Here is a 15,903-nt window from a genome sequence, read left to right as displayed (position 1 = left end):
CCGGGAACATCTAAACAGAGGACTCATTTCTTCCAATTACAGTCCCGTGTATCCTGGAGGAGCTGATTTCAGTTTAGATTGCCCTCAGCGTTTCCCTCCCGAATATTGCGTGTTGCCCGAGTCCATGTAACAGTGTGTTTGTCCCCCGCAATCCCTGGGTGGCCCTCCCCCTGCGTGTCGCTCCGCTCCCTCCCCCCCGCACCCTCTTCCCCCCGCACCCTGCGCTCCCCCCCCCACACCCTGCGCCCTCCCCCCCCATACCCTGTGCCCTCTCCGCCCCCCCTCCCCCCCACCCCCTGTCTCCCGCGTGACTGGATATCTAGGCCATTGATACTTTACCATGGATGAATAACATTGCTGTGTCCGCGACTGACCGGCTCATCCTGTGAACAAAGCTCTGGTTGCTCCCTCCCTTGAGTCTGGGAGTGTTGACAGAGCTGTGGCAAGATTCACACGTTTGGATGGGATATTGAGGTAGGAAGTAATTGTGACTGCGATCGAGCGCTGTGCTGATACCACTCGGAGCCCCGCCTTCCCTGCCCGGTCCTTGATCCGGGACCCTACTTCCTCCCCCGCTCCCCCGTCTCTGGGCACCTATTTCCAACGGTCAGCTTCTGACTCAGACAATGCTTCGATTGGGATCAATGCGTGTAACCTGTCCCAGGGTGCGAGGCTGGAGGGCGGCAATGATTGGCAGGCAGGATGCGGGAGTGCGGCGTCAGGTCAGAGTGCAAAGGTAAGAGTTTGGTAAATGGGAGAGTTCGGGCAAGTGGGAGCGGGAGGTGTTGCTTTGACTTGTTTTCCCCACCAGTGCTGATACCCCGACCTGGGAGGAAAAGGAAACAAAGTGTGACGTCACAGCCAAGAGGGAAATTAATTGGCTGGTTGATTGGTGAATGGTTTTTCTTTTTTCCTTATCTTGTCAGTAAGAACCCTTTGGCATTGTTGCCAAATTAGGTTATTTTAAGGGTTAAGTCATGGCAGGAGAGCCCAGACCCGTGCCATGCTCCTCCTGTGCCATGTGAGAAATCAGGGACGCTTCCAGTGTCCCTGACGACTATGTGTGCAGGAAGTGTATCCAGCTGCAGCTCCTGTTAGACCGCATGATGGCACTGGAGCTGCAGATAGATTCACTCTGGAGCATGCGCGATGCTGAGGATGTCGTGGATAACACGTTCAGTGAGTTGGTCACACCGCAGATAAAGGTTACAAAAGGCAGATAGGGGATGCGTGACCATCAGGCAGAGCAGGAGCAGGAACAGATATACCGCTTTGGATATTGTTGCGGGAGATGGCTCACCAGGGGAAAGCAGCAGCAGCCAAGTTTATGGCACCGTGGGTGGCTCTGCTGCACAGGAGGGCAAGAAAAATAGTGGGAGAGCGATAGCGATAGGCGATTCAATTGTAAGGGGGATAGATTCGAAAAGATAGACAAGAAGGGAAAGGAGGTGGGGTAGCTCTGTTAATAAAGGATGATATCAGGGCAGTTGTGAGAGACAATATTGGCTCTAATGAACAAAATGTTGAATCATTGTGGGTGGAGATTAGAGATAGTAAGGGAAAAAGTCACTGGTGGGCGTAGTTTATAGGCCCCCAAATAATAACTTCATGGTGGGGCGCGCAATAATCAAGGGAATAATGGAGGCATGTGAAAAAGGAATGGCAGTAATCATGGGGGATTTTAACCTACATATCGATTGGTCAAATCAAATCGCATGGGGTAGCCTGGAGGAGGAATTCATAGAATGCATACGGGATTGTTTCTTAGAACAGTATGTTACAGAACTACAAGAGAGCAAGCTATTTTAGATCTGGTCCTGTGTAATGAGACAGGAAAAATAAACGATCTCCTAGTAAAAGATCCTCTCGGAATGAGTGATCACAATATGGTTGAATTTGTAATACAGATTGAGGGTGAGGAAGTAGTGTCTCAAATGAGTGTACTATGCTTAAACAAAGGGGATTACAGTGGGATGAGGGCAGAGTTGGCTAATGTAGACTGGAAACACAGACCAATTGAGGAACAGTGGAGGACTTTTAAGGAGCTCTTTCATAGTGCTCAACAAAAATATATTCCAGTGAAAAAGAAGGGCGGTAAGAGAAGGGATAACCAGCCTGGATAACCAAAGAAATAAAGGAGAGTATCAAATTAAAAACCAATGCGTATAAGGTGGCCAAGGTTAGTGGGAAACTAGAAGATTGGGAAAATTTTAAACAACAGCAAAGAATGACTAAAAAAGCAATAAAAAAAGGAAAGATAGATTACGAAGGTAAACTTGCGCAAAACATAAAAACAGACAGTAAAAGCTTTTACAGATATATAAAATGGAAAAGAGTGACTAAAGTAAATGTTGGTCCCTTAGAAGATGAGAAGGGGGATTTAATAATGGGAAATGTGGAAATGGCTGAGACCTTAAACAATTATTTTGCTTCGGTCTTCACAGTGGAAGACACAAAAACCATGCCAGAAATTGCTGGTCACAGGAATGTGTGAAGGGAGGACCTTGAGACAATTACTATCACTAGGGGGGTAGTGCTGGACAGGCTAATGGGACTGAAGGTAGACAAGTCCCCTGGTCTGGATGAAATGCATCCCAGGGTATTAAAAGAGATGGCGGAAGTTATAGCAGATGCATTAGTTATAATCTACCAAAATTCTCTGGACTCTGGGGAGGTACCAGCGGATTGGAAAGCAGCTAATGTAACTCCTCTGTTTAAAAAAGGGGACAGACAAAAGGCAGGTCACTATAGGCCAGTTAGTTTAACATCTGTAGTGGGGAAAATGCTTGAAACTATCATTACGGAAGAAATAGCGGGACATCGAGATAGGAATAGTGCAATCAAGCAGACGCAGCATGGATTCATGAAGGGGAAATCATGTTTAACTAATTTACTGGAATTCTTTGAGGATATAACGAGCATGGTGGATAGAGGTGTACCGATGGATGTGGTGTATTTAGATTTCCAAAAGGCATTCGATAAGGTGCTACACAAAAGGTTACTGCAGAAGATAAAGGTTCGCGGAGTCAGAGGAAATGTATTAGCATGGATCGAGAATTGGCTGGCTAACAGAAAGCAGAGAGTCGGGATAAATGGGTCCTTTTCGGGTTGGAAATCGGTGGTTAGTGGTGTGCCACAGGGATTGGTGCTGGGGCCACAACTGTTTACAATATACATAGACGACCTGGAAGAGGGGACAGAGTGTAGTGTAACAAAATTTGCAGATGACACAAAGATTAGTGGGAAAGCGGTTTGTATAGAGGACACAGAGAGGCTGCAAAGAGATTTAGATAGGTTAAGCGATTGGGCTAAGGTTTGGCAGATGGAATACAATGTCAGAAAGTGTGAGGTCATCTACCTTGGAAAAAAAAACAGTAAAAGAGGATATTATTTGAATGGGGAGAATTACAACATGCTGCGGTGCAGAGGGACCTGGGGGTCCTTGAGCATTGTTAGAGCTCTTAATTTCCAATGAAATACGAACTTCAATTGTAGTTTTAATGTCACTTTATTTTTGGCAGCAGTAACAAACTCTTGGCTTTAAGCCAGTTTTGTTCTTCTGAGACCACATGGTCAAAGTGGCTGTACTTATACCTGGATCAATTTACAGAAAAGAACTCGCCTTCTTTGACTTTATTGGCTCAATTAATAGTCTTTTAACCTTTTAATTGGCTCGCTACCCAAGGTCCTAAAATGTCAAGTTGATTGATGACTTAATGCAACATGCTCCCACTCACGTAGCATCTCTGACTTGGTGTCTGTGAATTTTCACAGCCTGTCAAAATGCAGCCTGTTTGAATTCTCTATCAATCCCCCCTTTGATTCTTTCACAAACTGAATCATAAAACATCAGGTATCACTGGTTAAACATTCTACAAAATAATTTCACACATGTTAATAGAGTTTCCTTCTAAAATTTGTTGATGTGTTTCGCCACATGTCCGGACTCGTAGCTTCCACACAAATTTACACCAACCCGAGTTCCATTGTGGCCACAATGGAAGTCTGGTTTTAGTAGGTTAATTAACCCTATTCCAATTTAATCCAAATCAATATCTTAATTCAACCAGTAAACAACCTTCCCTTAAGCATAACACACCCCTGTGCCACGTACAGATGGTCTGCTGGGACCTGCAAGGTGTCTCACCTGTGGGACAGCAGCTACAGCCGCCTGGTCACAACAACATTTAATCAACATAAACAAACAATATAAAAGTAAAATAATTACAACAAATAGAATTAAACCTTCCACCAATGAAGTTCCTATTGAACCTAACCATTCAGTGGCTCCGCTCCACAAAGTGAATGATGGGGGTTGCTTAAGTTTTTCTACCTCCTTTTGGATATGCTCCGCTAAGTGGGTAATTTCTTCAGCGCTATCTGGGATATTTGTGCAACACTCAGTTCCGAGTAGGGTGCAAGTACCTCCCTTTTCAGCCAGGATGTAATCAAGGGCCAGTCTATTCTGTAGGGCTACTGTGCGGATTGCTACCATTTCTGCATTGATTTTAACTAGGGCCTCTGAGGTATCATTGGCTACCCGTTCCACAACGGATGCCATGTTAATGGATTCCCTTGCCAGTCTGGCGGTCCCATACCTGGGGATCAGAATGGCAAAGAACCTCTCTGTTTCTGTGATAGCTCTCTTAGGACGGTGTAAATGCTCTGACAGTGACTTTATATGATACATATAAGGCACAATGTAGGCTAATTAGCAGGATCCCGTCCAATTCTGGGGCAGCTAAGGGTAGGCCTTGTGGCCACACACCCAATAGGTGCCATTATAGGCAATGAAGGTTAGCTGTTTCTTTGTCAGCAACACTCCGGGGCCTGTCCAGGCTTTTCCATCTGTTTTATTCAGAATCCCCGTTTAGTTAAAAATTCCCACATCAGCCCAGTTTGGACAGTTCCGTGGCTTGATTATATTATAATTCTGGGAGCAGTTACTATACCCCATATTTTGGCCTCCTTTGATGTTTCTAATTAGACAGACCGATTCCCTCGGTCTTCCTATTCCCGTTGTATTAGTGATAACAAAAAATGGGGGCCGTTTGGAATTATTGTAGCACGGTTGGTATCCCCCTTCAAAGGTAGTCAGATTGTAACCTGCTGACTTCCATTTACGTGCCCAGTTTTCCGTATCCTGAAACGCATTGCCTGTTTTGTTTTGATTAATTATCCACTCAGCCATTTCCGAGATATTCAAGGGAACTGGCCTCAAGGGAATCCCTCCATTTGAGTGAATAGGAATATGCGCACACACCCAACACCTAGAAATGTTACCTTGTTTGGCATAAATGTATGACATATATAAAAAGGTATTTACATGTAATTCCCTGGGTACTCTACTATTTCCCTTTGGTGCAGAGGGTCGGCTAGTAAGAAGTAGGCCTATGCCTAGAATACCTACAATCAATAATACAGTAAATTTATACATTTTGGCAAAAAGTAATTGTCCTTATCAGATTTCAGCTTCAGTTACGGGTGCTCGTTTAACGTGTGAAGCGTGGATCCAGGCTTTCTTGCCTTGGACTTTAACAGCTGCCTGGGTGGTCAATAACACTTGATAAGGTCCCTCCCACTTGGCACCAAAGGTTCTTTATGCAACTTTTTCACATACATCTAGACTCCCGGGATGATGTCGTGTCCTCCTTCAGGTGGATTACCCCAAGCTGCCGATACCTGTCGGGAAACAGAACTAATAGCATTGGTTAGGTTCTGACAGTATGATAACAAAGTGTCACTCATTAAGTGAACATCAGCTTTCCGTAAATCAATAGTTCCTGGCAGCGACATGGGTCTTCCTGTTATAATTTCAAATGGGCTTAGACCTGTAGTTCTATTCGGGGTTGCCCTAATGCTACATAGCACTATTGGTAGTGCCTGGGGCCATGGTGTTCCTTCTTGGTGATATTTGGCAAGCTGTTGTTTCAGAGTTCGATTCATTCGCTCTACTTGTCCTGATGATTGTGGATGATAAGGACAGTGTAAATCCCACGTAATGTTCAGTAACCTACAGACTTCTTGGCAGACAGCACCTGTGAAGTGTGTTCCCTGATCTGAGTCAATGCTACTCGGGACTCCCCATCGGGGAATGTAATCCTTACACAAGACCATTGCGGTGTGATTGGCTGTGGCTCTTTTAGTTGGGACAGCTTCTACCCATCTAGAGAATCTGTCGACCATGACAAGAATGTTAGTGTATCCTTGGCATGGAGGGAGAGATATATAATCAACCTGCAGATGCTGGAATGGTCCGACAGGGGCAGGGGGCCTCAGTTGGGGCATTACCGTGATGGGTTCAGAATTATTTTTCTGGCAGACCACACAGCGGTCTGTTACCAGCTGGGCATGTTTTTTAAATCCCCGACCCCACCAACTTTTCTGGAACCGTGCCATCATCTGTTGTGAGGCCAAGTGTCCCCATGAGTGGATCTGTTGGGCTAAAAAAGGCATAAGCCCTTGTGGCGCGATTGGCTTGTCGGTAACTCTTTGTCTCCAGACACCATCTTCACATAGCTTAATTCCTGCCTCAATCCATGTCCATTTTTCCTCTCGGGAGCACTCGCCTTGCATTGTTTGAAGGTCTCGTGTCAGAGTCCTGAGTGCTTTCAATCTGCACATCTGTGTTGGTTCTTCTCGAGGAACGCCCTGTGAGGCGGCATCTTTAGCTGCCTGGTCGGCTAGGGCATTTCCCTGTGCTTCTGTGGTAATTTTCTTGGTATGGGCCTTGCACTTCAGGATTGACACTTCCTGAGGTAATTGTATGGCCTCCAGTAAGTCTCGGACTTCTTTTCCATTTCGGATAGGTGTACCAGCAGCCGTGAGGAATCCACTTTTCCGCCATAACAGACCAAAGTCGTGAGCGACTCCAAAAGCATAACGCGATTCTGTGTAGACATTAGCTGTCTGTCCTTCTGCTATTCGACATGCTTCTGACAGGGCCCGTAACTCGACCTGTTGTGCTGACGTTCCTGAGGGTAAACATCCTTTTGCCACTACCTCATATAAGGTTGTAACTGCCCATCCTGCTTTTCTGGTACCATTGTCAACAAAGGAGGAACCATCTGTAAACAGGATGAGGTCTGGGTTGTGCAGAGGCTCCTCTGCTGCTAAGGCTGCTTCTTCTGTTTCTTTTAAAATCTCCACGCAGTCATGCTCTTCACATTCTCCCCCCTCTTGCTCCCTCGATTCTGACATCGGGAGCATAGTTGCGGGATTAACCGGGCTGGCCCAGACGATATGGAGATTAGGAGCTTCCAAAACTGCTGTCCAGCGGGTCCATCTTGCTGCCGTCACCTGAGACATTCTATTCATAGACAGCAAAGCATGTACGGTGTGGGGACACTTGACAATCAGCTTTTGGTCGAGGACTAGACCCGCAGTGATCATTACCGCTCGACATGTAGCTTCCATGGCCCTTAGGCAACTTCCCCATCCGAGGGCTACCGCATCCAGTTTTGCCGAATAATAGCCAATAGGTCTTTGCCGATCGCCATGTTCTTGTGTCAGTATAGCTGTCATATATCCTTCTTTCTCATGGACAAACAGGGTAAATGGCTTACCACTGTCGGGGATTCCAGAGCCGGTGCCGAACACAAAGCCTTTTTCAAACTCAGGAAGGCCTCTTGCTGTTCCTTACTGAGGGTGATGGCTTCTTTAGAGGCACGTTTCCCCTTTAAAATATCATTCAGTGGCTGAGCAAGCTGTGTGAAGGAGTCAATCCAATTTCTGTTAAAGTTACACAATCCCAAAAAAGACCTTAGTTCCTGAATAGTGGTGGGTTTTTTAGCAGCCCGAATGGCTGCAGTTCTATCCTGGATAAGTTCTCTCTTTCCTTGTGAAATCTTTTGTCCCAGGTATACAACCTCTTCTTGGGATATTTGTGCTTTATCGATGCTGGCTTTATGTCCTTTCAGCCAAAGGTGGTCCAGCAAAGCTCGTAAATCTTGTTCATGCTGGTCTTCCGTGTTTGAAGCTAGCAGGATATCGTCTACATATTGGATGACTGTGGATGACAGGGGAGGTAATTCTCGCAAATGGCTTTGTAAAGCCATGTGGAATACCGTAGGGCTGTTGTGGAAACCCTGCGGTAACCGGGTCCAAGTATACTGTTGTCCTTGGACCGTGAAAGCAAACCACTGTCGAACCTCCGGTGCCAGAGGCACCAACCAAAATCCGTTGGCCATATCTATAACCGAGAAATATTTATGTTCCGGTTTGAGGGCATTAAAAATGGTGGAGGGATCTGTGACCAAAGGAGCTGTTTGATCAATACACTGGTTAGCTTTCCTATAATCGACAGTCAAACGCCAAGTCTCATTAGATTTCTGTACCGGCCACACGGGGCTATTGGAGGAGCTATGCGTTTTAATAAGCACCCCTTGTTTCTCCAATTGCTGAATAACCGGTAAGATTCCCGCGATGACAGTTGGACTGATGGGATACTGTTTAGTGCATGGAGGCTTTGTCCCTGTAAATGATGCAGGCTCCATCTGGAGTAGGCCACAATCGTTCTTATCTTTAGCCCATATCGGGTGTTCCTTCAATTCTTCTTTCTTCAAAGTTCTAATTGACCATGTCACCCGACCATCCTCAAAATGCAACGATGAATCTATTTGGATTAGAACGTCCATTCCCAAAAGGGGTTGATCTACTGGGCCTATCCAGACCGGCGTGGTTAGTTCATGTGGACCCAGCCCTATAAGTACCAGTGTTGTCCTTTTAATTTCCATTTTATGGCCCCCAACTCCATAGGCTGTACGTGCCCTACCATCCAACGGCAAAAAGTCTCCATATTGTAGGGGTAAGCATGTTAATTCCGTCCCTGTGTCTAAAAGACAGTCCACATCCTTATCACCCACCCTCACAGTTATATATAGCCCATCTCCCCTTTGTTGTATTAGTGCGAGGAGGGGGGCCAGGGTGGGCTCTAATCGTTTTTTGCTATCCCAAGTAACTCCTTCTGTTGTTGTATTGTCAGTCGCTTAAATGCTTCTATGAGGTCGGTATCTTGTGACAAGCCTGGTTTGTTGGCTGAAGTGTATCTCTGGCTGCGTCCTCTTCCCCGGACACGACCTTGCTGTTTTGCCCTGCACGTCTTGGCCCAGTGACCTTCTTTCCCACAATAATGACATTTTCCGGATAATTTTCCTAATAACTGTTTATCGGAATCCTGGGATTTCCATCCCATAGCCTGTACAGCTTGGACTTTAGCTCCCATATCCTGATCTAATTGGTTACATCGATCCAACAACGCTGCAAAGGTAGTTCCTCTACCTTCCCAGTCCGGTAACACTACCTTAAGCATTTTGGACAACTCTGGCTTTAGACCTGCCACGAAATCTGCTTTCAGGGGTCCAAACACTTGTTCATCCATTTCCTCATCCGTATTATTCATACCCGAATGTTCTAGCCTCGTGCATCTAAACCTCTCGTCATACTCCAGGACCTCCTCTGTTCCTTTCTGTTGGCAGGCTGCAATTTTTCCCCAGTCTGTCTTAGCTGGACTGAAGGTTTGCAGCCAGTGTTTAATTGCCTCCCATCCTGCGTTCAATTCTTGCTCATTCTGCCCCAGAGCTTCATCTACCTTGTCGTGCAATTTTCTTCCCTGTGTTTTTGGCACCATTATGGTCAAAATTTGCACTCCAACCCAGGGATGAAGTTGATATATATTTCTTAAGCGGTCCAATTGGTCCCACGTTTTCACTCCCCCTTTCTTTGAATTGGGAAATTCCTTGGACCATTTATCAATTTTCTCTGGGTCTGCCGGATCATGAAATAAATATTCTTCATACACCCTTTTCCTCATTTTTTTGGTTCCGCCCTCATCCGCAGTCTCTTCTGATTTGACTACAACTCGTCTTTTTTTAAACGGGGCAAAGCGCATCCCTTAATTCTTCATCCTCCGACCCTGTATCGTCAGAGGATTCAGAATCCGTATCTATTCCTCGATCGTGTCTTCGGGTTTGCGCTTTTAATTTATCCAAACATGGGTACCCTGGGAATTGACCAATACATTTTCCTTTTCCTATTACTGTCTCTTGACCTAATGATTTTTTCCATTCTTTAATTTCACCTTTAAGATCTTTCACTTCCGCTTCCAGCTTTTCAAGTTCAAGTTTTTTCTGTCGCAGCTGTGCACAAACAGCTTGCAATTGGTCCTTTGTACTGGTCAGTTCTCGATCATGTTGGGAACGCATTATAATTTCATTCCGGTTTCGGATCTGTCCCATAACGGCTAGGGACCATCGGATTCGCTCTTTATTTTTCATACGGGTCGTTTTTCCCCAGACCCTTTTAATCTCGTCCAAGGACCATTGTCCTTTGGAGGTTCCGTACTTTTGTTCGATCTTAATACAGGTTTTAGATAAGGTGAATTGTTGCTCTATGTATTCTTTCAACTGTTCGAGAATTAAATCTCGCAAAACCTCAGGTGGTGCCTGCCCACCTTTAACAGTTGTAGGCAATTCTTTGCTCTTATCTCCTGCTGCCATAATACTGATTTCTTTACTGGGATCTCAAGTCGTAGGCCTGCTAGCCAATCAATAGGTCGGTGATTAATTAACTAACACACCGCCGAACTTAGACGTCTATGGGACCTCGAGCCGACTACCAACCGGAGGGTTTGCAAACCGGAGGCTTTCGGAATCCCGTAGAAGGAGAGGCGGATTTAGACTTTTGACCGAGGACTTTTATAAAGAGGAGTCCTTACCTCAGTATGTAGGTCCGATGTCCAAAATTCAGTTTCTTTCCTCAGCGATCGTGTTCGTGACGCCAAAATTGTTCGATCTCTTAATTTCCAATGAAATACGAACTCCGATTGTAGCTTTAATGTCAATTTATTTTTGGCAGCAGTAACAAGCTCTTGGCTTTAAGCCAGATCTTTGTCCTTCTGAGACCACATGGTCAAAATGGCTGTACTTATACAGGGTTCAATTTACAGAAAAGAACTCGCCTCCTTTGACCTTATTGGCTCAATTAATAGTCTTTTAACCATTTAATTGGCTCGCTACCCAGGGTCCTAAAATGTCAAGTTGATTGATGACTTAATGCAACATGCTCCCACTCACGTAGCATCTCTGACTTGGTGTCTGTGAATTTTCACAGCCTGTTGAAATGCAGCCTGTTTGAATTCTCTATCATGCATGAATCCCAAAAAGTTAGTTTGCAGGTGCAGCAGGTAATCAGGAAGGCGAATGGAATGTTGGCCTTCATTGCGAGAGGGATAGAGTACAAAAGCAGGGAGGTCCTGCTGCAACTGTACAGGGTATTGGTGAGGCCGCACCTGGAGTACTGCGTGCAGTTTTGGTCACCTTACTTAAGGAAGGATATACTGGGTTTGGAGGGAGTACAGAGATGATTCACTAGGCTGATTCCGGAGATGAGGGGGTTACCTTATGATGATAGATTGAGTAGACTGGGTCTTTACTTGTTGGAGTTCAGAAGGATGAGGGGTGATCTTATAGAAACATTTAAAATAATGAAAGGGCTAGACAAGATAGAGGCAGAGAGGTTGTTTCCACTGGTCGGAGAGACTAGAACTAGGGGGCACAGACTCAAAATACGGGGGAGCCAATTTAAAACCGAGTTGAGAAGGAATTTCTTCTCCCAGAGGGTTGTGAATCTGTGGAATTCTCTGTCCAAGGAAGCAGTTGAGGCTAGCTCATTGAATGTATTCAAGTCACGGATAGATAGATTTTTAACCAATAAGGGAATTAAGGGTTACGGGGAGCGGGCGGGTAAGTGGAGCTGAGTCCACGGCCAGATCAGCCATGATCTTGTTGAATGGTGGAGCAGGCTCAAGGGGATAGATGGCCTACTCCTGTTCCCAATTCTTATGTTCTTATGTTCTTATGTAGATAGACGTTTCTGCGGCCGCAACCAAGACTCCAGGATGGTATGTTGCCTCCCTGGTGCAAGGATCAGGGATGTCTCGGAGCGGCTGCAGAGCATTCTGGAGAGGGAGGGTGAACAGCCAGTTGTCGTGGTGCATATAGGTAGCAACGATGTAGGTTAAACCGCGGGATGAGGTCCTACAAGCTGAATGTAGGGAGCTAGGAGTTAAATTAAAAAGTAGGACCTCAAAGGTAGTAATCTCAGGATTGCTTCCAGTGCCACGTGCTAGTCAGAGTAGGAATTTCAGGATAGCTAATATGAATATGTGGCTTGAGGAATGCTGCAAGGGGGAGGGATTCAAATTCCTGGGACATTGGAACCGGTTCTGGGGAAAGTGGGACCAGTACAAACTGGACATTCTCCACCTGGGCAGGACTGGAACCAATGTCCCAGGGGGAGTGTTTGCTCGTGCTGTTAGGGAGGGGTTAAACTAATATGGCAGGGGGATGGGAAACTATGCAGGAAGAGAGAGGGAAATAAAATGGGGGCAGAAGCAAAATATAGAAAGGAGAATAGTAAAAGTGGAGGGCAGAGAACCCCAAGGCAAAAATCAAAAAGGGCCACATTACAGCAAAATTCTAAAGGGACAAAGTGTGCTAAAAAAACAAGGCTGAAGGCTCTGTGCCTCAATGCGAGGAGTATTCGTAATAAAGTGGATGAATTAACTGCGCAGGCAGCTATAAGCGTTTATGATATAATTGGGATTACGGAGACATGGCTCCAGGGTGACCAAGGCTGAGAACTCAACATCCAGGGATATTCAACATTCAGGAAGGATAGACAAAAAGGAAAAGGAGGCGGAGTGGCATTGCTGGTTAATGAGGAAATTAATGCGATAGTAAGGTAGGACATTAACTTGAATGACGTGGAATCTGTATGGGTAGAGCTGCGGAACACCAAAGGGCAGAAAACACTAGTGGGAGTTGTGTACAGACCACCAAACAGTAGTAGTGAGGTTGGGGATGGCATCAAACAGGAAATTAGGGATGCATGCAATAAAGGTACAGCAGTTATCATGGGCGACTTTAATCTACATATAGATTGGGCTAACCAAACTGCGATTTTATCGGCCTTCAATCCCATCTAGCGTTTTCTGCCCTTTGGTATTCCGCAGCTCCACCCATACAGATTCCACATCATCCAGGCTAATGTCCTTTCTTATCATTGCGTTAATTTCCTCTTTAACCAGCAACACTACCCCACCTCCTTTTCCTTTCTGTCTATCCTCTCTGGATGTTGAGTTCCCAGCCTTGGTCACCCTGGAGCCATGTCTCCGTAATCCCAATTATATTGTAATCATTAATAGCTGCCTGCGCATTTAATTCATCTACCTTATTAGAAGAAAAGGGGAAGTGCAATGAGACCTGGGTGACGTGGTACATTAGTCATTGAAAGTTGGCATGCAGGTACAGCAGGCAGTGAAGAAGGCAAATGGCATGTTGGGCCTTCATAGCTAGGGGATTTGAGTATAGGAGCAGGGAGGTCTTACTGCAGTTGTACAGGGTCTTGGTGAGGCCGCACCTGGAGTATTGTGTACAGTTTTGGTCTCCTAATCTGAGGAAGGATGTTCTTGCTATTGAGGGAGTGCAGCGAAGGTTCATCAGACTGATTCCAGGGATGGCAGGACTGACATAACGAGGAGAGACTGGATCAACTGGGCTTGTATCCACTGGAGTTTAGAAGAATGAGAGGGGATCTCATAGAAACGTATAAAATTCTGACAGGATTGGACAGGTTAGAGGCCAGAAGAATGTTCCCTTTGCTGGGGTGTTCCAGAACCAGGGGTCACAGTCTAAGGATAAGGGGTAGGCCATTTAGGACCGAGATAAGGAGAAACTTCTTCACCCAGGGAGTGGTGAACCTGTGGAATTCTCTCCCACAGAAAGTTGTTGAGGACAGTTTGTTAGATATATTCAAGAGGGAGTTAGATGTGGCCCTTATGGCTAAAGGGATCAAGGGGTATGGAGAGAAAACAGGAAAGGGGTACTGAGGTGAATGATCAGCCATGAACTCATTGAATAGTGGTGCAGGTCGAAAGGCCGAAAGGCCTACTCCTGCACCTATTTTCTATGTCTATGTTTCTATGATTTCAGGAGAGGAGAAGTTTGGAAGCGTTGTTCCCTGGAGACTGCCAGCTGTCCCGTGGCGCTCGATAGCGACCGTGTGCGGCCTTGCCCTTTGTGCTGGGGAATTGAACAGATCGGTCTGATCAATGTCACTGAGCCAGTGCTCACCACGGTTAACACTGAGCCTGAATTCCCGCTCCCCGCGGGAGTGTATGAGGTGCACCCACAGAGTCCCAGCAAGTTCCGGCTTTAGGTATGTGAAGCGCGTGCGCCTAAACCCGCAACTTGCGATCCGCCAAGAATCCTCTTTTCCAGGGCTTGGAGCCCAAGCATCTGAAGGCATGGCCACCAATGGTGGAGCGATGGAAATCGGGGGATGGGCGAGAGATCAGTATTGGACAAGTCCAGATATTTCGGGGGGATGTGGGACTTGAGGAGATTACAGAGATAGGGAGAGGGGGCGAGGGCCATGGAGGGATTTGAACACAAGGATGATAATTTTAAAATCTGGGGAAAACAATCTGGAAAATGCCTCCCCAATCCCCAAAAACGAGTGCAGGAGCCTGCACCGACCACGCTTACATTGCCCGCTATTTCATTTGAGTACAGGGGCAGGGAGGTGTTGCTACAGTTGTACAGGGCCTTGGTGAGGCCACACCTGGAGTATTGTGTACAGTTTTGGTCTCCTAACTTGAGGAAGGACATTCTTGCTGTTGAGGGAGTGCAGCGAAGGTTCACCAGACTGATTCCCGGGATGGCGGGACTGACATATCAAGAAAGACTGGATCAACTGGGCTTGTATTCACTGGAGTTCAGAAGAATGAGAGGGGATCTCATAGAAACGTTTAAAATTCTGACGGATTTAGACAGGTTAGATGCAGGAAGAATGTTCCCAATGTTGGGGAAGTCCAGAACCAGGGGTCACAGTCTAAGGATAAGGGGTAAGACATTTAGGACTGAGATGAGGAGAAACTTCTTCACCCAGAGAGTGGTGAACCTGTGGAATTCTCTACCACAGAAAGTTGTTGAGGCCAATTCACTAAATATATTCAAAAAGGAGTTAGATGTAGTCCTTACTACTAGGGGGATCAAGGGGTATGGTGAGAAAGCAGGAATGGGGTACTGAAGTTGCATGTTCAGCCATGAACTCATTGAATGGCGGTGCAGGCTAGAAGGGCCGAATGGCCTACTCCTGCACCTATTTTCTATGTTTCTATGTTTCTATGTTTCATGGCCTTTTCTCAGATGTGATCAGTACCCCAGCTGGAACGTGGGCCCGCTCTGTGTAGAGGGTACGCCAGGACCCCGCACGGTACGGATGGTGCGGACGGGGCCAGAATTGCCCCCCTCTGTAAGGCCCGTGGGCCATGGGACGGTGTGGAATGGCCGCCATCTTTGATATTGTCCTCCTTCAGCTTTGGAGCGGTGTCTGGGACTGCGCGCCCGTTTCCCCGTGCACGCGCCAATCCCTTCCCGGAATATCCCACGGGAGAGCCGCTGGTCGGTGCCCCTGCCAGCTGTTTGTGTCGGTACCCTCGCTGTGGCCGAGCGGCCTGGAAGCCCTTAAACAGGAGGGCGCACTGTCAGTGATGCCATCTTTTTTTTTTGCCGGCCGACTGCCAGGTAGGGCCGACGATTATGGCCACAGGTTCGGCCGGGCCGCCAACAGGCAGTCCCACACCCGCTATTGGGTACCGGGCCGCTGGTCCAGCCAGCCAAAACCCCCCCTGGTGGTGATTAGATCACCGGCCATTCCAACCCACCCCCTCCTTCGCCCCTCTCCCCAAACCCCCCCTCCGCCCCTCTCACCACACCCCCACCTCCGCCCCTCTCCCCACACCAACAGCGCTCTGACCCTCTGCCCCTCTCCCCACACCATCACCGCTCTGACCCTCTGCCCCTCTCCCCACACCAACACCGCTCTGACCCTCTGCCCCTC

This window comes from Pristiophorus japonicus, chromosome 8 (assembly GCF_044704955.1).
Source record: "Pristiophorus japonicus isolate sPriJap1 chromosome 8, sPriJap1.hap1, whole genome shotgun sequence".
NCBI lineage: Eukaryota > Metazoa > Chordata > Chondrichthyes > Pristiophoridae > Pristiophorus > Pristiophorus japonicus.
Note: the sequence above shows the minus strand (reverse complement) of the source record.